This window comes from Mustela nigripes, chromosome 4, assembly GCF_022355385.1.
Source record: "Mustela nigripes isolate SB6536 chromosome 4, MUSNIG.SB6536, whole genome shotgun sequence".
Classification (NCBI taxonomy): Eukaryota; Metazoa; Chordata; class Mammalia; order Carnivora; family Mustelidae; genus Mustela; species Mustela nigripes.
The window spans coordinates 21,165,731-21,190,938 of record NC_081560.1 but is presented as its reverse complement, the minus strand read 5'-3'; the positions used below and the strand labels follow the sequence as shown (position 1 = coordinate 21,190,938).

Here is a 25,208-nt window from a genome sequence, read left to right as displayed (position 1 = left end):
TGCAAGAGGGACTCCTGGTGCAGCTTAGAAAGCAGGCCTGCGATGCACTGTGGTTCTGAAAACAGTCTCTGTCTTCAGATGACGCCTCTGCACCGAGACAGCCCACGCGGCACACTCCGGCAGGCCTGGCACCGGGCGCCACACACGGACCCACTCGAATCCACGGAAACACAGGAGGGCCAACGAGGGCCGATTCAAATGGAAAATCTCCTGAATGCTTACAACTAGAGGAAAAACGCAGGGGATTTTAGAGGAGAAGGAAAATTTATTAGGAGGAAACTGAAGACGGATAACTATTTTAAGGCAGCCTTACAGATCTGAATTTCTGGGCACAAGAACATAAATAGTTAGTTTTCCCTGGAAACATGTTAGGTAGGTGTTGGGGATGTAAAGGCCTGAGGAAGCATCCGGATCATTCAAGAGGAACTCTTTCTCTCTGTTGGCTTCTGAATCCGGGTGGGAGGACCTTCCCGAGGCCTGAGGGGAAAGGGAGCCTCTGCTCCCCGCCCATTCCCCCTGATCCTTCTAACCTCTGGGGCCCTGTCCCTGGGAACAAACACACTGAGGCCCCGGCAGCTGCGGGACAGGGCAGGGGCTGTCCTTGCCCACGGGCTGCTGTCTGTGCCCAGATAGGAGTCTTCCTCTCTGGCAGGAAAATCTGCACTCAGCACTAAGCTTTCCAAGTGGGCTGATAGAGTCGGAGGATGGATGCGAGGCTCCTGTCTCCTGCTGGGGACTTTCACCCGTTCCTAGCGGGTCAGGGTGACTGAACAGACAGGGGGTGTCCCTACAGAAGCCACTGTATCCCCCCACACGAGCTCAGGAAAGTGCGAGCCCAGCACAGGTGGTCCACACACTTCCGCCTTACTCCCAGCAGACCAGTGACGCAGGAGAGGTCCTAACTCTTCGTGCCACATCTCCCCAAAATGGCTCAATACTCATGGTCTGTTTGAAGATCACTTCAAGGCCTTAACTGACCTGAATAGTAACAGCAGGCAGCATACTGGGCAGATCTGAGCAGTCGAAATATGCCTGAGTCCGAGCACAAAGGACAGGAGGGCCCCCGGCTAACCAGAGAGGACGCGGTGAGCACAGTTAGTGCGGGGAAAGGCAGGGCAAGAGCACCCGACACGGTGCTCTTGCAGAGTTCTCTGTGCTCTCTATGGAAGAAGAGAGTCGGTATACACCCAAAGATTTTATATGTAGCAGATCTTTAACTGACCTGAGAACACACTGCTTCTTTGTATTTCACTTTATAACACTCAGCCTTTCTCGCTCTTGCACATCCGTCCTCAGAAAAAAAGAATGAGTAATATTAAAACACAGGAACGGTACGCAGAACAGTCCTCACACCACTGAGACACGAAACGTGTGCGGTACTATTCTCCCTCCTACACACATATAAAAACCTTAAAAGAGGCTTAGAATAGAACACGTGGGAATCCCCCACATGAATTTAAGACTCTTTCGACAGACTGAAAGTAGCCTTGAGGGGCCAGGGAAAGGATTTCCCGTGTGGCTGATTCAAAGTGGTATTCTGTTTCTGAGCGGTCATGCCAAGTGGTCCTCAAGTGAGCAAGAACTCTTAAAATGTATTTTTGAACTTCTCTCCCTAGTGCTGAGCTCCAAGACTGACTTAAAGACCTAATATACTCAGAATGATTTCTTAGAGAAGTTCACAGTAAGAAGGAACCATGAAGTTTTAATGTTCTGAAAACACGCTCTAGCCCTTCCTGCTCAATGAAACATTCACACCTCTCTATGAAATTAAGTGTCTACAGATGTGGGTTTGCAGATATGATCATTTTGGGGCATCACAAATTTCTCACAAGATTTTTTGAAAGAGAAGTTCCTAAGAGACATAAAATGTGGATTCAGTGAATACAAACCTGATTTATATACCATTTCAAGAACATTTCCTGTTCAATGCTAAAATAATGATACATTATCCTTTTTAAATTTTTTTTAAAATTCTGATTCAGAAACGGACTTGAAGTGGAAATGTAAATAAAGTCATTTGAGTGCAAAAGGAGTAATCAGACCAAAAAAAAAAAAAAAAAAAAAAATCAAAGTCACTGAGAAATTCACCCCACAAACAACAGGACAACAGGCAATCTGAACTTATAAGGTGCGGTGGCTTTCCAGACAGAGGCGAGGGGTAGGCTTGCCTATTATGGTATCAAGAGAGGTGTCCAGGAGCATGAAAACTCATAAATTTTTAACATAATTTTATAGAGAGAAAATATTTTTATCACATTAAGTAGAATAAATATACTGTGGTGTTTACTAGATAAGCTTCTATATGGATAAACATGTTCTTATACTGAACTTTTTCCCCAACAGCCAGAGCGAAATGAAGCTCTCTTAGGCTAGAAATGAGGTATAAGCTGTATATACAACCATCTGAGCAGAAGAGAGCAGCCTATGTGGTATGAGGATGTGGTGTACAAGTCATACACATTTTTAAAAACATTTTATTAAGTAAGCTCAATGTCCAGTGTAGGGCTGGAACTCACAACGAGAGATTAAGAGTCTTGTGCTCCACCGACTGAGCCAGCCACGACAGAGCACCTGGGGTATTAAGATTTTTTTTTTTTTTAAGATTTATTTATTTGACAGAGAGAGAGAGATCACAAAGAAGCACAGAGGCAGGCAGAGAGAGAGGGAAAGCAGGCTCCCTGCTGAGCAGAGAGCCTGATGTGGGACTGGATCCCAGGACCCTGAGATCATGACCTGAGCCAAAGGCAGAGGCTTAACCCATTGAGCCACCCAGGCATCCCGGGTATAAATAGTTTTTAAATAAAACCAATAAACCAAACGTAAGAGGAATGGAATAAAGATTCAACAGAGCTACTAACTACTTCAAATCCTTCTTAAGCAAAGGCAACTTTAATTTTTTTCTTAGGGCTTTCAAGACAAAATCTACTCATGCAGAATACCAAAAAGCAACAGGCGCAGTTTAAACATAACATGGTGCAGACGGGTGAAACAATTAACAGAACTCTTAAATTGAGTCTACACTGTGCTCAGTGATTTGCTTCTGTACAGCAGAGTCTGGAAGAGGGTGGGGAATAAATTTACAGGAAGAAACCTACCAACACTACTCTGGCCAGGGGATCAAGGTCAACGTCATGAGAGCTAAGTCATGAAGATGGCATGTTCCCTTCATACAACATGGTAGGAACAGCATGTCACTTTGTGGTTTTCCTCTCAAAACCCCCTAAAACCCCATGTAATCAGGAAAAATATGAGAAAAACCTAGACCGACGGACATCCTACAAAATATCTGACTGGTTCTCCCCCAAAGGGACAGGGTCATCAAAAACAAGGAATGTCTGAGAAACGGACACAGACCAGAAGAAATTAAGGAGACATGAGGACAAAATGTAATGTGATATCTTGGGTGGATCCTAGAACAGGAAAAAGACATTAGGGAAAAACTAGTGAAATTGGAATAAAGTGTGGGTTTGAGTTAATAGTAATGTACCAGTTCCTTGTCCCTGAATTGAGCCAAACACAGTACGATAATGGAAGAGTCAGCAACTGGGGTAACTGGGTGAGGGACATACTGGAACGCTCTGTCCTATCTTCGTCATGCTGCCCCAAATCTAAACTCATTCTAAATCAAGAATTTACTTAAACTTTTCAAAACTGAGTCCCCGGCCCCAATGGAGGGCACTGCAGGTGTGTACGGCCTCACGGGCCACATTGGCCAACACGGACCAGGACCCCGAGCACCGCCTACAGCTGACCATCACTTCAGCCAATCTGGGAGCCCGTCTAAGGTGCCAGGGGATCACAGATGGTGTGCAGGCGACAAGAACAAACATCTCTGGAGTGCCTAACACACCCCATGTGAAGTGAAAAAGAGGCAGTTTTATGCAAGCAAAAAGACAAAGGCTAAATGGGCTGGCCCGGTGCCATCAGTGCTCTGTGAAAACACATGACAAACCAGGCTTCGTCCTTCACTAAGCGAGCACCACTGCCAGAATCCAAGCAGGTGTGAAAGAGAGTTATGCAGACTCCCCTCCTGCCCGACACGTTTTGCATCTTATTTTCTTACCATAAAAAAGGTGAATCAGAGAAGTAAGGGCACAGAATTCCTTTTAAGGATCTGTGGGAGAAAGGGAGCCATATTAAAACAAAAACAAAAACAAAAACACTTCTCTAACCAAACAGCACACAAATTATTACCCGTTTTCAAGAATCTGTCTGGACGGGGAACATGGGGTGCCATGTGAGCCATGTTTTGTAAGAAGGAGGCAAACCCTTCCAAGTGCTGCTCAATATAGAAAAACATTTTGTCTTTACAGAATAAACATGTGGCATGATTCTGTTTGCTGCAATGAATTTCTTTAATTGCCTTGAATTTTAATTGAAAAAAAAATGTGGGGATTTAGCCTCTCTAACCAAAAAGTTCCAGAATTTGCAAACTAGATGAATATGCAGTACTTATTAGGCCAGAAAATTTAAATATAAAATGTCTTTAAATTTTTCAGAAAACTAATATACTGTCAATCAAAACCGTTAACAGTTTTAAAGGAACAGTGACCGATTATTTCAAGTTCATGTGGGGGCGCCTGGGTGGCTTAGTCAGTTAGGCGTCTGACGCTTGATTTTGGCTCCGGTCACGATCTCAGGGTCGTGGGATCGAGCCCCATGATGGGCATCCTGCTCAACAAGGAGTCTCCCTCTCCCTATCCCCTTCCCCGGGCGCATAGACACATGATCACTTTCTCCAATAAATAAATAAAATCTTAAAAGAAAATTTTAAAGTTCATGTGAAAGAAAAATAAGGCAGAAATCGCCCAGGAAAACCTGAAAAATAGTAATAACAATGACAATGATGGTGAAGATGAAGGCAGTCCTGTTCTACCGGCTCTAATAATTCAAACTGTGTGGTATAGGCTTAGGAATGACAGATCAGTGTGAACAATAATGAACACATCTGAAAATAAACCAAGTATTAAAATCTGGTTCAGTTATTCAAACATTTATCAAATGCACTGTTGACGGTTGCTGGATGGTGAAACGAAACAGGCTAGGGTCAGTCAAACCAAAAGGACGAAGTACGCAAAAACCCGTTAACCACATGGGGAGGAAATAAGTTAGAATCTCTCTCATCTCTTACACACTTGACATCTCAGATAAATAACTAATTACACAGAATATCCTAGAATTACTAGAATAAAACATAGCTGCAAATATGATTTTGTGATGGGGAAAGATGGGGTTCCAGAAAAATCACTGTGAAATATGTTCCTCTCAATGTCAATGGGGGCGTCGTTAAATAAATGACTGTGTAGCCAAGGAATGGACTGTTACACAGTCATTAAACTGTTAGTGAAGATATTTATTAACATGAAAGAGTGTCAGTATCTAGTAAAAAGGTGAAGTTATAAAAATGCTGTGCACAGTAAGAAGACCTATATACAGGTATTAAGTAAGACATCGACAGGACTCATCCAGTGTTCCATAAAGATGTCAATTCTCCTCAAATTAATCTATAAATTCAGTGCGGGAACTCCATCAAAGGAAGGTTTTCATGGAAGGAACTCTAAGATGCATATGGGAGAGTGAAAGACACCAAACAGGGACAATTTTAAAGAAGAGGAAGAAGGGAGGAGGATTTGCTCTACTGGACAAACAAGACCAAGAAAATAAAGACGGCGTGAAATTGGAGCAGGGAAAAAAGAAGTGGACCAGTGCACCTAGAGTCCCCAGAAGATCTTCATCGATGGAAACACCACGACAGGAAGGCTGCGAGGAAAACCCGCGCCCAGAGTAAAGTAAAATGAGGTTTCTGCTCCTAACAATATACACACCACGCCAGGTCAGACGGACTGCAGGCAAGATGGTGCAAAGCAAAACTTTAAAAACTTTCAGGAGAAAACGGGGAGTATTTTTGTATGACCTCACCAGAGGAAGAATTTTAAAAATAAGATACAAAGACACGATGCCACACACAAAAAGGACTGACTGCATTGAAGGGAAATTCCTATTCAGCAAAAGAGATTATTGAACAATCAAGCCCCAAATCAGGAGAAGATGTCTGTGCACATACAGACAACAAAGAATGAGTAGGAAAAATATATAAAGCTTGCCTACAAATTAACTTTAAAAAAACAATAATACACATAATTGGAATATACACTAGAATACACAGTAGAAACCCAAGGAGCTAACAAAAACATAAATTCTCAATCTCCCTAGAATTCAACAAAATTCTAATTAAAACCACAATGAGATACCATTTCATACCCATAAAAACTGGCAGAATCAGTCGGACAATGACAAGTGTTTTGAGGGTATAAAGGCACAACCACTGTGGAGAGCAGTCTCATTACACTGTAGTTAACTAAATTTGAAGTTGTCCCTATCTTAAGACGCAGGAATTTTCTGGTTACATAACCCACTAAGTGCATGCAGTAAGGAAATAAAATTCATAGCCACATTTTTTTCAAGAGTGAAAACTTACACTTCAACATCTGTCAACAGGGAAATGTGTTTAAAAACTGTGAGGTACTGGGGCACCTGGGTGGCTCAGTGGGTTAAAGACTCTGCTCTCGGCTCGGGTCATGATCCCATGATCCCAGGGTGCTGGGATCAAGCCCCACATCGGGCTCTCTGCTCGGTGGGGAGCCTGCTTCCTCCTCTCTCTCTCTACCTGCCTCTCTGTCAAATAAATTAAAAAAAAAAAACAAAAACAAAAAACTGTGAGGTATTTCGGAGCTCCAGGGTGCCTCAGTCAGTTGAGCTTCCGAGCTCAAGTCCTGATCTCAGGGTCATGAGATGGAGCCCCGCATAGGGCTCAGTGGGGAGTCTGCCTGAGAGTCTCTCTCTCCCTCTCCCCTCCCCCCAACTCATGCCTACACACACTCTCTCTCTCTCTCTCTCAAATAAATAAATCTCTAAAAAAAATCTGTGAGATATTTATAAAACTGTATACTACGAGACTATTAAAATGAGTGACTACAGCTATAGACATTAATATGAATAAATCTCAAAAACCTACCACTGGGCCAAAGAGGCAAGTGGAGCACACACAACATGCACTACAGTGAACGGAGATCTTCGTGCCACCAAGCCTCCTGTAGCACTGCAGGGTTTCCTCCCCCAGCTACTAGGAGTGCTGTAGGCTGTGGGCTCTCAGCTGAGAAGGGTCACCTCAACCCAACTGATGGCCCCTCTCAGGGGCAGCCTGCATCCAATTACTGTTCCATGTGTGGCCCCTCACCCCAACCTGGGATGATTCTGAAGGGCAATCCCTCCTCCCGTGCTCCCCTCAGGATCAGCTGAGGCCTTCCTGGTGACGACACTGCTGCCCAGTCTCTCTCTCTCTGCCCGGTCCTGCTTCCGTCTCTTTCATGGTGTTAATCCTAAAATTTCCTTAGTCAACTTCCTGCATGTTAATCTCCTTCTACAGAGTCTGCTTTCCTTGGAACTCTACTTGCTTTCAACAGATACAATTTATATCTTGTTTGAAAACATGTACCACTCAAATTTAGGAAGACGGAAATCATACCAAGTGTATTTTCTGACCACAGTGGAATGAGACCAGAAATGAAAAGCAGAAGGAAGACCAGAAAATTCACAAGCATGTGAAAATTGAAATAACATGCCCTTGCACAACCAATGGATCATAGACAAAATAAAAAGGCAAATTCGAAAATACCTTGAGAAAAAACAAAAATGAAAACACAACATATTAAAACTTATGGGATGCAGCACAGACAATCCTCAGAGAGAAGTTCATAGTGAGGAACACCCACATTAAGAAAGAGGTAAAGAGGTAAGACCCCCCCAAAAATAAGCCAACTTTATACCTCAAGGACTAAAAAAAGAGCAAACCAAACCCAAAGTTAGCAGGAAGAAGGAAACAAGATCAGAGCATAAACAAACAAAACAGAAAGTAGACAAATAGGAAAAAAAAAAAACAACTTAGAGCTCGTTTTTTGAAAAGAGCAACAAAACTGACAAGCCTTTAGCTAGACTAAGAAAAAAAAAGAACATTCAAATAAAATCAGAAATAAAAGAAAAGACATTCCTGATGCCACGGAAATAAGGGATCATAAAAGACTACTGTGAACTATCCACCAACAAACTGAACAACCTAGAAAAAATGGGAAAAATCATAGCAATCCACAACCTACATCAAGCCTGAATTAAGAAGAAATAGAAAATGTGAACAGATTTGTAACTTGTACGGAGGCTGAATCAGTAATTCAAAGCTTCCCCACAAAGGAAAGCACAGGACCAACAGCTTCACTGGTGAATTCTACCAAAAATTTAAAGAAGTAGTAAAGTGACTTCTTTTCAAACTGATGCCAGCCTTAAGACACACATGTGGCCCAATGGAACAGAAGAGAGAGCCCAGAAGTAACTGGTCACGTTTATGGTCAACTGATCTTCAGCAGAGGCGCCAAGACGGAAAGGACACGGAAGGGAAATGATGATGTCTTCAATAATTAACCTTGGGAAAACGGGATCTCCTCATGCAAAAGAACGAAACTGGATCCTTACACTACACACAGGAGTCAACTCGAAATGGGTGAGAGACAAGCCTAAGGCCTGAAGCTAGACAACTCCTAGAAAAAAAGCAGGAAGAGGAAGCCACAAATCAGCACCTCTGTCCATCTGTCCTGCCCTTAGTTCCTGCACTCCGAATCCACCCACCGAGGCCCCGGAGCCTATCCACCCAGGAGAAGTATGACCTTCCAGCTGGGTACCCTTGATCTTGGCCAACAGTGCACCTCCCAACAACCTTGGCGTGATGGCTCACACAGTCAATGGGCGCAGAGTCTGGACCCCTTGGGGCTGCTCCTCAGTGGGCCACCTGGCCACCACCACCCCCCACCCCTCGAGACAGCGTCAGGAGAGGACAACGTTCACCCAGGTGCAGCTAGACGTGCTGCTGAAAACCTGCTTGCCTGGGGGCTGGGGCACGGGCATGGATTAACAATCAAAGAGCGAAGGGCCGTCATCAAGCCGGAACTACTACAACACGGAGGTCAAAACAAAGTCAGAGCTGCCGAGAAAAGGGTATCTCCAGCTCAGGAAGTGAGTTCACAGAGGGGAACCAGTGGCCCTCCCCTAGCACCTCGGTCCCAGCTGTTTCCAGCAACAGGGCTCCTAGGTCTATCTGGACCCCAAATTGTCTCCCCACTGTCCGATCCCTTGTCCTCCTCCTCTTCCTGCACACAGAGGCCCTACCCTGGGACCCATACTCAGGCTTCAGGTTACAGTCAAGGAAATGCTGCCCAGTGTCCTACTCTGGAGACATGGACTATGGATCTTACCTGACCCCCAAGATCCCCAGCTTCCTAGGCCAGGGACGCTCAACCCCATGGGTACCAGCCGTCTCAACCAGTCTGAGCTTCTCTTTCTGCCCAGGGATGTGGAGCTTCAAGCTTGTGTTCTAACTCAACCACTGACTGCCTGGATTATAATGCCCGAACTACTTCCCAGCAGCTTAGCTTCAACGCTGAGCGCTCAGATTATAAAGATCAGGTATGCTCGTCGTGGAAACTCCAGATCTTGTGAAGGCCTGCAGAACCTCTTCTCGTGGGTGATTTTTTAATATACTGGGCTGGACATTCCAGTTTGAGAGAGACACTGGTTCAAAGAGTTACACAGTATGATACTCATCTTCTGATTGATGTTCCAGGAGTCATAGAAGGAAGAAGGAAGGGCCTTAGAGGGGCCACCAACCAGCAGCCTGAAATGGAGAAACCAGTCTACTCAAGACCCTAGCATTGTTTTAGATCACCGGCATCATTTTAGCCAAACTGGTTTTCCTGATGTGCAAAGTGATCAAAGCATTCCAGCCACGTGCGACCCAACACCCCAAACTAAAGTGTGAGGGAAAGGAGAGACTAGAGGTGTTCGAATGCTTCGGCAGTGCCTCAAGCTCACTCGTGTTTCATCACCAACTGGAAGTGGACACTGAGAGACTTCTCAAGGCTGTGCGAATCGGGGAACTGATTGTCCTCGATGCACTATTTAAAAAATTATGTTCTCATGGAGTCCGTATGTAGTTTAAGAGATAATCAGCGCATCTGGTAGAAATGCTACACCTTTGGTTTTTAATCTGCGCTAGACTTTAAAACTGGGATGATGTCTTAGTGCTGTACGCAACCGTGAACTCCACATCTTCAGGGTTTCTTCTGTGACTGAATAGGCTATAATTATAAGCAAATTCGGAGCAACGGAACTTAGCTAAAAGATGATCTTTGGCTGGAGGTGAGCTGCACTGAATCTTTACAATAAAATGTCTCTGGACAAGGAGAGTGAAAGAAGAGAAAAGAGGACACTAATGCGTCTGTCGTTTCCTGCTGGTAAGCCCAGCAGTAAAGACCTACTGCTCCACTGCTCAGACTCTGATGAATTTATAAACTGAGATTACGGTATGTGTGCTTGCAGATGTTAACTGGAAAAGTTATACAGGCAGAAACCTTTTCTTCCTCAACATGACAGATAGGTATAACTATATTAAAATTCTAGCATCCCCCCCTCAAAAAGGGGAAAAGCTTCATGACATTGGTCTTGCAACAAGAGCAAAAATAGACATCAAACTAAAAAGATTTTGCACAGCAAGGGGGACACAACCCACAGAGTAAAAAGGAAACCTAGAGAATGGGAAAAAATATGTGGAAACCACATATCAGGTAGGAAGTTAGTATCTGTAATATCTAAGGACCTCTATAACTCCACAGCAAATACAGATGGAGATAGATGGATAAACACTACCAAAATGGGCAAACAACATGGACAGACATTTCTCCAAAGAAGACATACAAACGGCCAACAGGTGCTCAGCATCACTCATCACCAGGGAAATGCAAGTTAAACCACAATGAGGTATCACTTCACACCTGTTAAAATGGCAATTATAGAAAGAAAGAGAGAGAGAGAGAGAAGGAAGGAAGGAAGGAAGGAAGGAAGGAAGGAAGGAAGGAAAAAAGAAAAAGAAAAAAAGAAGAAGAAAAAGAAAGAGGAAGGAAGCCAGCCCGCCAGCCCACAGGGACAGCTGGGTGGCTCAATCAGCGGAACATGTGACACTTATTTAGGGGTTGTGAGTCCAAGATACATGTTGGGTGGACAGACTACTTTAAAAGAGCAAAACAATAAAATGACATCTTTTTTAAAAAAGAAAAAAAATGGGGTGCCTGGGTGGCTCAGTGGGTTAAAGCCTCTGCCTTCGGCTCAGGTCAGGATTCCAGGTTCCTGGGATCGAGCGCCGCAATCGGGCTCTCGGCTTTGCAGGAAGCGGCTTCCTTCTCCCTCTCTCTGCTTGCCTCTCTGCCTACTTGTGATCTCTGTCTGTCAAATAAATAAAAATTTTTTAAAAAAAATAAATAAATAAAAAGAAAAAAAAATAACAAGTGTTGGCAAGGATGGGAAAAAATAGGAACTCCGGTGCCCTGTTGCTGGGAATTTAAAATGGTTCAGCTACTATGGAAAACATCAGGGAGGGTCCTTAAAACATTAAAAACAGAACTAGCATATGCTCGCGAAAATTCCACCCCTGGATAGTTATCTCAAACACAGGGTACCCGGACTTCAAAGAGATACACACACTTCCCTGTTTACTGCGGCGCGATTCACGGCAGCAGAGAGGGGGAACAACCTCAATATCCATCGACAGACGAATGAATAAAGAAGATGTGACACAAACATAAAATGGAATATTAGGGACACATGGGTGGCTCAGTTGTTTAAGCGGCTGACTCTGGCTCAGTTCATGATCCCAGCGTCCTGGGATTGAGTCCCACATCGGGCTCCTTGCTCGGCGGGGAGCCTGCTTCTCCCTCTGCCTCTGCCTGCCATTCTGTCTGCCTGTGCTCGCTCTCTTTCTCTCTGACAAATAAATAAATAAAATCTTTAAAAAAAAAATTCACAAATACTTTAAAAAAACAAATAAAATGGAATATCAATTAACCTTAAAAAAGGAGGAAATCCTGCTGTACAACATGGAAGGACCACGAGGACATTATGCTGAGGGAAAGAAGTCCGTCACAGAGGGGCAAACACTGCATGATTTCCTTTTTTTTTTTTTTTTTTTAAGTTTTTTTTTTTTAAGGCTTTATTTATGTATTTGACAGACATAGATCATAAGTAGGCGGGGAAGAGGGCGGGGGGGGGGGGGGGGACGGGGGGGGGGGAGCAGGCTCCCTGCTGAGCAGAGAGCCCGATGCGGGACTCGATCCCAGCACCCTGGGATCATGACCTGAGCCGAAGGCAGAGGCTTTAACCCACTGAGCCACCCAGAGGCCCCACGATTCTCATTTATATGAGGTATCCCAAATCGTCAAACTCATAAAAGCTCGAAGGAGAATGACAGTTATTAGGGGCAATGAGGCGGCGCTGTTCAGTGGATATAAAGTTTTAGGGCTGCTGGATGAGAATTTCCAGAGACACACTGTCCAACATTGTGCTTACAGTGAATAATGTACTAGATAGCCAGAAACTGGTTAAGAGGGTAAAAAACACGGACTGCAATTTTATTTATGTTTAGGAATACATCTGTATTTAGTGAAGCATAAAAACATGAGTGAGGAGAAACACCAAATTCGGGACATGACACCTGGCAGAAAGAGGGTCAGGCTTGTGGACGAATGCACATGATGTTCTAATAACCACGTAACACTGTAATTCTTTAGTATTCCTTATGCTTTCTTTATATGCCTGAAATAGCCCATATTTTTAAAAAGTAACTTTAAAAGAAAAGGGTCAGTTTGCCCCTGTATCAACTGTTCTCTACCTTCTTTTTACAACAACAAGAGGATGACATTCATATGAACAACAGATTACCATGGGCGTTCCCCCATTTTGAAACAAGAACAAATTTTGCAGTAGAAGCAAAGAAATTAGAGCCAGTGCTTTTTTTTTTTCTTTTATATTCTTTCTTTGGGGGATGTTGCAATCTCAAAAGTATTTACAAGTTTGTAACTCCTTATAGTGTCCCCGCAGCCATCATATTAAAACGGTGGCTCCACAGATAAAATGATGCGTAACTTCTAGAGTTATTCCTCCTCTGTTTTTCCTGCTCAAGAAATTACCAGATTTCAAGCAACTGAAAATGAAATTAATTATAGGACTAACTCTGCTTTTGTCAAGTTTCAAACACAGTGGTGCCGTAACATGAACCAGGACAGTCTAACCCCAAACTTGGACAAGTCTATTACTAGGAACAACCCCCAGAGAATTCTAAAAGTAGGGTTCGAAATAAGGTGATGCCTAGGAGTGTTGTTTTTCTAAATTCAGAACATTTTCCAACACAAAAAGCATTAACAGTATAATTACTGTTACATAAAAAAATTATGTGCTCCTGGTTTTTCATAAAGGGACTGCCTTTATTATAAAAGGGTAATTTAAATTAAAAAACCAACATTCACATGAAATAGTCACACAGTTGAGATAAAAACTAAATACTGCCCTAAATTTACTGGAGTAATTCCACAATTACCAACTTCGCTCTTTCTGTTTCGCTTTGATCTTGGTTTCAAATTTTTAAATTTCACTGTATAATGTAATTACTTCCATGTCCCTAGGGTTCATCCACAGAACAATGTTTCTCCTTGTCCACACCCAACCTTCTGAGCTATGTATGACAGAAAAACATCACATAAAAGAATTCAGAAGCATAAACAGAGGGGAAAAAAGTATACAGAGTGAGAATGGCAGGATGGAAAAAAATTCACGTTTTTTCCAATTTCCTAACTGAAGGCCAACACATTTTGTACATAGCCAAGGCTTGAAGCACAAACAATCTAATTTATCTTTACCCAATATTAATTGTTCGGGACCGCTACTGAAAAACTAAACTACATTTGTTTGATACAAAAGATTTATAGACACAGTTGCAGAGAAGAAGGAAAACAAAATAAATACATCAAAATTCTCAGATACAGACAAAGAAGAAAGCTTGTTGACTGGGAATGGAAATCCATAATGATGCATGTCAGCAAAAGCTTTCGTATTTTAAAATTCAAGCCCGTCCTTTTCTTCACTGTGTTTTGAGTATCTCCTTCTGGTGACACTGTCAAAACAGTCTTTGCCTTTCACATTTTCCCAGCAATCCACTCATTCCGAACTTCACCACATTTTAGAAAGGCGTTCAGGGCGCAAGCTCAGGTTAGCAACAACACAGGAGCTCCCTCTTGTGGTACAAAAGGGAACTGCCTGTGGACGCAGGCATTTAAGACCAAGAAGTTATTTTTCTATCATTGGAGGAGGTATTTCATTATCCTCATTTTATAAGCAAGGGAACAGCCTGAGGTCCAGCAACTTACTCCCTCAAGGTATTTCAACCAGGAATACATTTAAAGCAGGACTGACCACTTATTACTAAAAGATCAGTCTGAAGTAATAGGTAGAACCTAATTTTAACTTTACTGTTTTGATGTGGTCTCAAAGCAACTGTTTACATAGTATCTTTGGTTTCATGTATATTCGTGATCACTTAAAAAAAACCAGAAAAGTAAATAATGGGCAAAGTTTTTCATGAGAAAGGAGTTATTTTCCAAATTATTCTTCAATCTTCTTGAAAAGTATAAAATATGGTACTATTTTGTGTAATCACGAATCTACTTTCAAAAGAAGCACAAGGCAGAAATAAATAGAATCTCTAAAATAATAAACTGTCACCCTTGTTTACATGATAAACTCAATGGACATGACTAAGAATATATATTTTGTGTTAATGCCATGTCAAAAAAAATTTAAATCTGTTGATGTCTAAATCCCTTTACAATGAATCCTTAACATGAATTAATATGATTAAAAGGACCTCCTTCACAAGGTTGTTTTAAAAGTTAAAATGAGCCAATACACATAAAGGATTGAACAGTCTTTTCTAAAATTTATCTGTTTTCACCTTCTTTATAGAGTGTACCTTATAAATGACAAAAAAATAAGCTAACGGAACAATTAAATTTTTTAATGTGATAGGTTTTCATGGGCAAGGATTTGTGCTCTCTGTAATTACCCTGTTTTCAAGAATGATTCCACCTGTAAACATGAGACAGACTATAGCCCGTGATAACTGCACGCACACACAGCCGGCCAAGACCTTGTCAGCTTCCACTTTCCTCCCCAATTCTCCAAAGCGTGTCCTACCAAAGCTGAACAATGGGTCAGAGCATCATTTTTAAAGTTCAATCAAGTATGTGCAAACAGCTGCATTCCTCTGACAAAACCTCCAAAGTGAATTCTTGTTTTCCCAAATCAACAAGCGAAACAAATACAAGCCCCAGGGGTCTTACATTCCCACCTCAAGAAATGATACACCATCACCTGCTGAGATACGGAAGTTGAACCAATCCCCGGCTCTTTTTTTCTCCCATATCCTTCAAATTCAGCTAGTCTGGGTGGCTCAGTGGGTTAAGCCGCTGCCTTCGGCTCGGGTCATGATCTCAGGGTCCTGGGATCGAGTCCCGCATCGGGCTCTCTGCTCAGCGGGGAGCCTGCTTCCTCCTCTCTCTCTCTGCCTGCCTCTCTGCCTACTTGTGATCTCTCTCTGTCAAATAAATAAATAAAATCTTTAAAAAAAAAAAAATTTAGCTAGTCTCAAAGTCAAAAGTCAGTCACTGAATTATCATCACTCTTCTCTCTTCTTTAAAGCCAATAAATCCAGCAAACTTCCCCCCACCTGGTTAATAACCAAGTCCTATTCATCCTTCAAACCTCAGCTCTCCACATGCCTTTCTCCAGAGCCTTCCCAGCCCCTCGCTGTAAGTGCCCCTCGTCGCTCCTGAGGCAGGTTAGGTTATCAGCCTCCCACCTCTACCCCCTTCTCCATACTTGTGTTATCTTTGTAGTTGTATCTCATCTTCAGAGTCTCTGACTAATATGAGTGTCCCCTAAATCTCTGCTGAATCAAGGGTTTACTTGCAGGGAGGAAAAGTAGCATTTGGTTTAATAACTAGTACTTTATTTGGGAAAATGAATGAATGACTTCCCGTTAAAGCACTGGTTGTTTCCAAAATAAATTTTTCAAATTTGCACAACATGAGGCAGAATCATGGACAAAACATTCCAGGGTTGTTGATTTTTCATCAAAATTTGGCAACTTTGTACCAGAAAGAGATGCACTTTGACCTAAAGAAGTAAAATTCAATTTCCTGCTTTATATATGAAGATACGCAGGAGGTGAAGGCATGAAGGCACTAGCCCCTGAGATTCTGGTCCCTAGTCTGGTGCAGAAAATGGCCAGGCCCAGCCAGAGAAGTGCTCCATTCTATACCCCCATTCCCCACACCCACGGGATCTTAACGTCCAGAGTACCTGCTTGTCCACCTGTATGGGGCTGAGGACTGGTGGACACTTATACGGGTATGCCTTTCTGTATCTAGAACATGCAAAGGTATTAAAGGTTTTAGGCTGCCATAAATTTCCTTCCTGATAACCTACCTCCACACATTTGAACCACTTTACATGACTAGAACATTAATCTAAGAAACGACCATTTCTTCCAGTGGGGGAGGTGGGTGTTAATAGTTATTAAACATAAAACCAATGTTTACATGCTAGGGAAATACAGTTGTTAATGGTCACTAAATTCTGTGAAAGAAAACTAATGATGATTTGTTTTACAGTGAGAACCCAAAGAGTGCTTGACATAGAACATGAATTTAATGGGTCTCACCAGAGTATTCCAAACCAATACCTTACAATGAAATCAGCCTATCTAATCCAACTTCTTGAATGGTCACCTTACAAGAATTTAAAATTCTGAGTGGCTACTCACTTTTTTAATGGCTTTACTGAGCTATAATCTACATGCCATAGACGTCATTCATTTTATGTGTACAATCAGATATGCTCTGGTACACTTCTACAGCTGCACAACTGTCACCAAGAATGGTTTGATCACCCCAACAGTTCCCTTGTAGTTCTTTGGGGCCAGTCTCTGCTCCCACTGTGGCCCTCTAGGCAACTGCTAATCTGACCTATAGCTTTGCCTTTCCTAAAATTTTCACAAAAATGGTATCATACAATATGCGGTCCTTTGTTTCTGGTTTCTTTCACTTGGCGTCAAGTTTCTGGGATTTACCCATGTTGCAGCATGTCTCGGTAGCACAAATTAGTGCTTCACTCTTTCTCACGGCTACATAATACTCCGTTGTAGGAACACAACACACTTTTGCTTATCCATTCACCGGGTGATGAACTGGATTGTTTCCAGTTTTTGTCTATCACAAATAACGCTGCTATGAACATGTCTTTGATTTCTGAACGGGCACAATTTTTACCACCTTATTCGGGTAGAATTCATATATCATAAACTGCACATATTTGGAATGTACAATTTGATGAATTTTGACTTACATTTTACAGCCACGAAGCTACTGTGCATAATCAAGATGATGAACCTATAATCACCTCCGATGGTTCGTGTGCTTTAGAACCCTTTAGAATCCTTTTCTCCCTCCTCCCCTAAGCCATCCACTGATCTGCAACCAATGGCCTGCTCTGTCACAATGAATCAGTTTGCCTTTTGTAGAGTTTCACCTGAATGGAATCAGACGGCATTGGTACTTGCAGGGCTGGGGGTGGGGGCGGATATTAGTTTTATTCATGCAGAATATTCTGAGACCCATACATGCTGTTTGTGTGTATCAAGAGTCCATTCCTTTTCATTACCGAGGAGCGTGCCATCGAACGGACGTGCCACGTTGCTCATCCATTCATCTACTGATGGACACTTACACACAATTTTCAGTGTCCGACAGTCACAGATAAAGCTGTTAGGAATACTGCATGTAAGTTTTTGTCTAGATACAGGCTGTTACTTCTTAGGGCCCAGGTGGAGAAAAACCTGCTGGGTCATACATCAAGTGTGTGATGGATGTTTTAACAAATTGTTTTCCAACAATGGCTGTACCATTTTATAGTCCCACCAGCAATGTGTGAGCTTCCTGGATTTTGTTTTGTTTTGTTTTACATCCTTGCCAAAACGTGGACTGTCTTTTTAATTTTAGCCATTAGAGAGCATGTATAGCAATATCTCATTTGCCCTTCCCTAATGATTAATGATGCTGAAAATTTTTCATGTGTGCATTTACCATTCATGTACCTTCTCTGGTGAGGTATCTCTCCAAATCTTTTGTACATGTTTTCAAAATTATGATTAAGTTAATCAATCTTATGACTGAGTTTTAAGAAAGCTCTTTATGTATCTTCAAGATACAAATCCTTCATCAGACATCTGCTTTGTAAATATTTTCTCTAAGTTTGTGGCGTGACTTCTCATTCTGACAGTGGTATCTTTTGAAAAGCAAAACTTTCATTTTGATGAAGTCCAGTTTATCCTTTTTTCTTTTATCTACTTCATGCTTTTTATATCTTATTAACTAAGTCTTTGTCTAACACAAGACACGAAAACGTCCTGCTATCTTTTCTTCTTTATGTTTCCTATGATCCGCCTTAAGTTCATTTCTGCGTGTGTCGTAAAGATCTGGGCACATTTTAGTTCACATGGGTGTCCAACTGTGGCAGAACTCTTTGCTGAAAAGATGATGTTGTCCCTACTGAATCACATCAGCACCTCTGTTTAAAAGTCATGGGTAGGGAGGCACCTGGGTGGCCCAGTGGGTTAAGCCTCTGCCTTCAGCTCAGGTCATGATCTCAGGGTCCTGGGATCAAGCCCCGCGTCGGGCTCTCTGCCCAGCAGGGAGCCTGCTTCCTTCTCTCTGCCTGCCTTTCTGCCTACTTGTGATATCTCTCTGTCAAATAAATAAATAAAATCTTTAAAAAAAAAAAATCATGGGTTGGGTGGCTCAGTCAGTTAAGCTTCTGACTCTTCATTTCGGCTCAGGTCATCTCATCAGGGTTGTGAGACTGAGCCCCACACATCGGGCTCCATGCTCAGCAGGGAGTCTGCCTGAAGATTCTCTCCCTCTGCCCCTCCCCCCACCTGCTCAGGCATACACCTCTCTCAAATAAATAAATCTTAAAAAAAAAAAAAAAAGAAATTAAGAAAGAAGAAGAAAAAGGAAAGTAGTGGATCACACAGGATCTGTATCTGCTTCTAGATATTCCATTCCACTGATCTCTATGTCCATCCCTATGCAATCGCCATGCTGTCTTTATTACTTTCTTTTTTAAAGTTACTTTGATTATTCTCTATTCTCTGCATTTCCATGTGAATTTTATTTTTTTATTATTTCTTTAAGATTTTATTTATTTATTTGAGAGAGAGGGAACACAAGCAGGGGGAGTGGGAGAGGGAGAAGCAGGCTTCCCACCGAGCAGGGAGCCCGATGGGGGCCTTGATGCCAGGACCCTGGGATCCTGACCTCAGCCGAGAGCAGACACTTAACAACTGAGCCACCCAGGCACCGCATAAGAATTTTAGACTCCGTTTCTTCTACAAATACTTTCAAAAAATCCTTTCTGAAATTCTAACGATAACTCTGTTGAATCTACAGAACAATTTGGGGGCAACTACCACATTAACTATATTGTCTTCCAGCCCATAAACACAGGTATTAAACATAAGACCAACGGTCACGTGCTAGGGAAATACAGCTATCATTGGTCACTAAATTCTGTGAAAGACAGCTAATAAGGATATTCCTACTTATTTGGGTATTCTTACTAAATACTGTTCTCTTAGTAACATCTCTCATTAAACTTCTTCCTGTGTATTTTGGCCTTTTTGATACTATTACGAATGGATTTGTCTATTCTTGACATTTCATATAAATGGAACTCTCCTCTTTCACTTGGTATAACGTTAAGGTTCAGCCACGACATAGCATGTGTCAGTACATCCCTCCTTTTTTTTTTTTTAACCACCAAATAGTATTCCACTGTCTGGATACTTCACATTTTAGTTATCCACTTATCCGCTGAGAGTCCTGAGTTTTCTAAGGGATGATGGTTCCTTAATAATCTGCTTGCAGTTAAACTGTAGAATCTGTCTCTTCCATGAATATAGCTCGTTATCTTTACTAACTTTTTTTTTTAAAGTAATTTCTACACCCACCATGGGGCTCAAATTTACAACCCTGAAATCAACAGTCGCACACTCCATCAACTGAGCCAGTCAGGTGCCCCCAGCTTAGTTTTTAAAATTCATATTTCTGGAGACACCTGGGTGGCTCAGTGAGCTAAAGCCTCTGCCCTCAGCTCGGGTCGTGATCCCGGGATCCTGGGATCGAGTCCTGCATCAGGCTCTCTGCCTAGCAGGCAGCTTGCTTTCCTTTCTCTCTCTCTGCCTGCCTCTCTGCCTCCTTGTGATCTCGTCTGTCAAATAAATAAAACAAAATCTTTTAAAAATAAAATAAAATTCGTATTTCTGTCCTCTGGTATGGTTCCCTATGAGTTACCCCTGCATCTGCCTCGGGTACTGGTCAGCCACAGTGATTTGGGCAGAGTCTGTGTTCGAATACTCTGTACCTGGAAAGACTTCCACCCTCCACTGAGGAAGCTGCATGTGGGTTGTAAAAGCGTTCAGAGTTGTCCCCAGCGCTCAAGAAACTCCCCTGACTTCGGCTCTTTGCTGGGTTCTCTTAAGTATCGATCCCCTAGGCATGCAGACTTAGCAGGCGGCCGCAACTGTGTAGAGAGCTGATGTCAGCCCTTCCATGGCTCTCCCACTTCTGGGATTGCCCTGTTAAATTTCTGGATGGTGGCTCCAAACCAGGACCGCAACGTTGAGGAAGCAAAGCTGTAGGTCTTCCCTCTGTCCATTACGAATCAGGTATGCCACTCTTGGCCAAAAAAGCTGTGGGTTTCTATCGCCAACCCCCATCAAATTGCATCTATCACTTCTGGTAAAAAGTACAAATTGGTAAAACTGTAGTTCTCACCGAGTGAGATAAGAGGTAGGAGAGGGGCCCAGGCAGGAGGGCCACAAACTCCCACTCTTTCTAGCCAAGGCTGCAGCCTGTTTGTTGTCTGCCTTCCCAGTCTATTTCCAGTACCCAGAAATGACTGGTTTTGTCAATCCTGTCCCATTCCAGACTTGTTTTATTGAGAAAGAACCACCCATCCTCTTCACACCATCATGAATGGAAGGGACCATGCCAACCATTTTTAATTTCTCACCGTCCCATAACATAATCTCTTTGAAAAATAAAGCAGGACAATAATTCCATGTCAAGTATCAAATACAGAACTGCTCTCCAAGTCTGACATAAAATTTATCATCAGAGCCTGAATATTTTCCATTAAGAGCCCTTCCACACAGCACCAGCAAACCAACATTATAGGAGAAGTACCAAAACAGTAAGATGTTCAGTAATTCTGAGGTTCCCAGGGGATTCGATGAATGACTACTTGGATCTCAGCCATAGCCCTTAACCACAAAAACTCCACGATGGCCCAAAGACAAGGGGTTCTGTGATGTTGTCAACAGAGCTGGACTTAGGCAAAAAGGAAATTCTTGCAGGTGCCATTAGTATTATTCTATGAGTATTCTCAATCCAGATTTTGTAATCCAATGTCTTCTCCTGTTATTCCAGATACTGTCACAAAACCCTCAGGCCTAACTTGCCTTCAGCACTGGGACACTGTATTTATAGAATGCTTTGAACTTGACAAAGCTCTTTCATCTCCCGTCTCATGTGATCCTATGAAAACCTCACATAGTAGGTAGGACAAATACCATCCTCATTTTATACCTGTCAGAACGGAAATACACAGGGATTAAGTGTTCCGTGTAGCTGGTGAATCAGATCTAAGATCCAGTTACTCTGGCAACATTTCGTCTTGTGACCTTGTACACGTCTATGCTTCCATTTCTTCCAACATTTTGGTAACTTCCTTAAACGTAAGGAGAAGAGGGGCGCCTAGGTGGTTCAGTTGGCTGAAGGTCCACCTTTGGGTCAGGTCATGATCCCAGGGTCCTGGTATCGAGCCCCACATCGGGCTCCCTGCTGAGTGGGGAGCCTGCTTCTCCCTCTCCCTCAGCTGTTCCCCCTGCTAGTACTCTCTTTCTCTCTCTGTCAAATAAATAAAGTCTTTCCAAAAAAAAAAAAGGTAAGGAGAAGAGATTACCCCCCAAACAATCGCTTTCTCAACACTTCCAATTGAGAACACGCTTAACACTTATTTCCTTGAAAATTCTAAAATTCTAATTATAGCAGTGTGAATGCACTCCCTAAGCAAGAAGAAATAAGGCCAACTTTTCTAACAACTACACAAAAGCACCCTTTAACATAATGCCAACCTCTCCACACCTGTACACATATGCGCACGCACAAACACACACACACACACACAGTACAAAGCACTGTTCTAGGACCCCCCCCCCCAGGAGGGAAACACTAAACCTACACACACACACACACACACACACACACACACACAGTGGTAGTCTGAAGTGTCACAAACCTGGTGGGTCACTTCAGAAGAGTATCTTGAAATCTTTCTTAATACACACATTAGGAAAAAAGTAATTTCTCCCATCAGGTAAACAAACACCAAACACTTCCTTGACTGCCCCCCCTTGCCTCCACAGTTCCTCAGAAGAGGGTCTACACTCACCCTCTTCGGGGTACCTCCTCCGACTCTCCCTTGAACCAGTTTCATTCGGGCTTTTTTCTCCACCACTTCACGAAAACCTTTTGTCGACCTTGCTAATAACCTCCCCGCGGCTGAATCCCATGCTCGATTTTCACCTCACAGCGTACCTAACGCCCCAGCAGCCTTTGACAAGGCCGGTTATCCTTGCTTGTCACAACACCTCCACCCCTGGTGACTAGAATATCCCAATGTCTACCTTCTCGTCCGTTCCTCAGGCTCTCGTGTTGAGACTCCAGTTGTTGCAGTGGTCCCTGGCTCAGGTCCTAGACCTCTCTCTGTCCTTTCTTTCCTTTTTTTTTTTTTTTAAATGATTGAAACCAATGTACAAAGATGCAGTTTCCAGATCTGGCTCTGCTGCGACACGGGCACATGACCCTGTACAAGTCACTTCACTTCCTGGAACTTCATTTTATTAATCCCTAGCGCGGCTGAGGCAGGCTGAGCGGTGCTCCAAGGTAAATCCCAGCCCTCAGACTCAGCGGCCATATCTATAAAGTACTAATTTCCAAAGAACTGATTTGGTTATTAGGTAACATTTCCCAAAGAAACATTTCCCCTACCAGCTCTGACTTATTTTATGGTTTTCTATTCTTACCCAAGTCAAACATGTACGGAGTGTGTAGCGTCAAACACTCAGCGAGGCTTATGAAACCAGCAGCCCACCACCCTCCCACTTGTCCCTCTTCAGAGGTGCTTTTAACAACAACTTTGAACCTGCAGAAAAGTTCAAAGTATACAGGTATTCGGCTGAAGGCCTACACGCTGACATTTTAGCACACTCCTTCCAGTTTTTTCTACAGTTCTTTTGTGTCAGGCCATCCAAAAGGGGGAGAGAGACATAGGACACTTCCCCCCTGAATACGTCAGTGTGCAGCTTCCAGAGATAAAAGCATCTCCCACGTGGCTACCGCATCACGGCCGCCCTGGAGAAGACCGACACTAACTCGACAACGCGGGTCCAGTGGGCCTCTCTGAGCACGGACGGTGCTCCTGAACCACCACCCACTCCCTCTCCCCTTTTCCGTCTCTTCTCACTCCTTTGGTGGCTTCAACTCTTCTTAGGGCCTTAAAGTAATGGTAATCGCTTATGATTTCAAATTCGCCTCTTCAGCCCTGACCTCTCGCTGAACTCCAGACTCTGCCTACTTGACCTTCCCACTCAGAGGCCTGAAGAGGAATCTCAAACGGAACGTGTCCAGAACCGAGCAGCCCCCTCGTCATTCTGTTCACTCCAAGCCAACCCAAAAGGCAACTCCATTCTTCAGCGGTTCAAGCTGCAAATGGAGTCACTCTTGACACGTCTCTTTCTCTCTCACTCTACATCCAGCTCCACAGTAAGGGGTAGCTAGAATTCCCTCCCTTCTCTTCACTTTCCTTGTTTATGGCCTCCGGGACCATCATCTCTCACGCGGGTCACGGCAGCAGCCTTGGGGCTCTCTGCTGCCACCCTTGGAAATGCTCCCACCCTCCCCTCAGAGATGTCTAGTCGAAACAGCTTCCACAGAAAGATCCGGTCACTTCTCTTCTCAAAACCCACCAAGTGAGCTCCGTCTTACTGGAGGCTGACGTCCTAGCAAACGCTCACCTGCTGTGCCCAGGCGTTACCTTTCATCTCCTCCCCCCTCACTCAGGCCACTCCGAACCATCACCACTCCGCCTTCCGCCACCGCTGGAACAAGCCAGCACACTCCTGCCACAAAGGCTGTGTGTTTCTACTCCCCGTGCCTGGAACAATCTTCCCGAAGATCTCCACAGGGTCCTTCTCTTACCTTCCTCAGTGAGGCGCTCCTTGAACACCCGACATTGTTTCCAGAGTGCTTATGGCTTTCTAATAGATTATATATATATTTTCTTCTTTGTTTTTAGTCTGTGTTTAGTTTCCACTGCTAACTCCATGAAAAGGAGGACTTTTTTTTTTTTTTTTTTTAAGTAGGCTCCACACCCAGTATGGAGCCCAGCATGAGGCTTGAACTCACAATGCTGAAATCAAGAGCTGGGCTGAAATCAAAAGTTCGACACTTAATGGAATTGAGCCACCCAGGTGCCCCAGGATGGTTTATTTTGTTCTGTGCTTTATGGCCAGTGCCTAGAATACTATCTGGCACATGGTGGGTATTAGGAACTATATGATGAATCAAAGAACCATATATATAGATTTATATATATATATATACATTTATAATATAGATTTATACTGACTGATCCATACACACACCAGAAGACTCAAGCCTACAGAATGGTGAGTAAGGGATCACTAAGAATGTTGATCACATATGACTACTTCTGTCCATTAGAAATAAAATGTAATCCACAAGTAATTTAGAATTTTCCAGCAGTCACATAAAAACGCAAAAGAAAGCAAGTGAATTTTTTTAAGGTTTGTTGAACCTAATATAGCCAAAATATTGTCATTTCAATATGTGATTCATACAAAAATTATTAATAAAATATTTTTTTTTAAAGATTTTATTTATTTATTTGACAGAGAGAAATTACAAGTACATTGAGAGGCAGGAAGAGAGAGAGAGAAGGAAGCAGGCTCCCTGCTGAGCAGAGAGCCCGATGCGGGACTCGATCCCAGGACCCTGAGATCATGACCTGAGCCGAAGGCAGCGGCTTAACCCACTGAGCCACCCAGGCGCCCCTATTAATAAAATATTTTACAAGGTTTT

At 43.0% G+C, this 25,208-nt stretch overlaps 1 pseudogene; it reads left to right on the top strand.

Annotated features, from left to right (window-relative positions):
- Positions 1-8,966: 8,966 nt before the first annotated feature.
- Positions 8,967-9,549, top strand: LOC132014921 (homeobox protein OTX2-like; annotated as a pseudogene).
- Positions 9,550-25,208: the final 15,659 nt, after the last annotated feature.